Raw genomic sequence first — 1205 nt, 5'->3', positions numbered from 1 at the left:
GTACTCATCTCCTTAAATAAGACTGACTCTCAGAGAACAATCTTACAACAGACATTTTTACTTCGATGTGGGTTTAACTCACTGTGTTACTGTGTGCTTTAAACCTCATCTATCTTATGGGGTGGAAGATTTAGTTTGTCTGTTAAAGAAATTTGAGGCCATCATTACCAGACCTTCTTTAATTTGGTCAAGTCCACTGTTAAAATGTCTTCATCTGCAACATGGGGCTAACAGTATTGACACTGCCTATTTGTTTTTGTTTCGTTTTGTTTTTTTAGAGAGAGAGAGAGAGCATGCATACAAGTGGGGTGGGAGGGGCAGAGGGAGAGGGAGAGAATGAATCTTAAGCAGACTCCATGCCCAGCATGGCACACAATGCGGGGCTCAATCTCATGACCCCGAGATCACAACCTGAGCGGAAATCAAGAGTCTGATGCTTAACCGACTGAGCCACCCAGGTGCCCCAACGCTGCCTATCTGTAGCTTTTGCCAGCTTAGTACTCCTCATTCCGGTGCTGTGATGGAAAACCAACCATGATTCCATGTGGCTGTGGTTGGACTGCCAGTCAAATGCACTGCCTGGGCACTGGAGTAGCCATAGCTCCACCGTTCAGAGAGATCGTCAAGGGATGGGTACGTGGCCAAAGCAGAGCCACGTAAAGCCTCTACACGTGGTCTGATTTCTGCTTCATCTAGAAGTGCAGTCTACGAGGATGATGTAAGCTCTAGCTGCTTGTAGGAAGTCATCTACAATGGTGTTCACATGTTGGGAAAAATGAAGCTAAGATACAGAGAGGGAAGGAGTAAGAGAGAATGAGAGAGAATAATGAGAGGGGTGGAGAGAGGTAGTTTGGCCTCTGGATCTAGCCAGGCCTGAATGTGGCACATTTTATATAAGCCAATACATTCTCTTTTAAGCTTATGCACGTTTAAGATATGTTTCTTTCATTTATAGCCTTAAAGAATCCTAACATGCTAATTATAAGAGTTATTATAAGGACCACGTAAAATCTTTGAAAGCCCTTCATCAAACACAGAGTATAAAAACTGTGGGGCGCCTGAGCGGTTCAGTCATTTAAGTGTCAGAGTCTTGATTTTTGCTCAGGTCATGATCTCGGGGTCATGAGTTCGAGCCCCAAGTCAGTCTCTGCACTGGGTACGAGCTTGCTTAGGATTCTCTCTCTCCCTCTCTCTGTCTGCAACAG

This window comes from Ursus maritimus, unplaced genomic scaffold (assembly GCF_017311325.1).
Source record: "Ursus maritimus isolate PB19 unplaced genomic scaffold, ASM1731132v1 scaffold_14, whole genome shotgun sequence".
Taxonomy (NCBI): domain Eukaryota; kingdom Metazoa; phylum Chordata; class Mammalia; order Carnivora; family Ursidae; genus Ursus; species Ursus maritimus.
The sequence above is the reverse complement of the archived record's forward strand: the minus strand, read 5'-3'. Positions refer to the sequence as shown.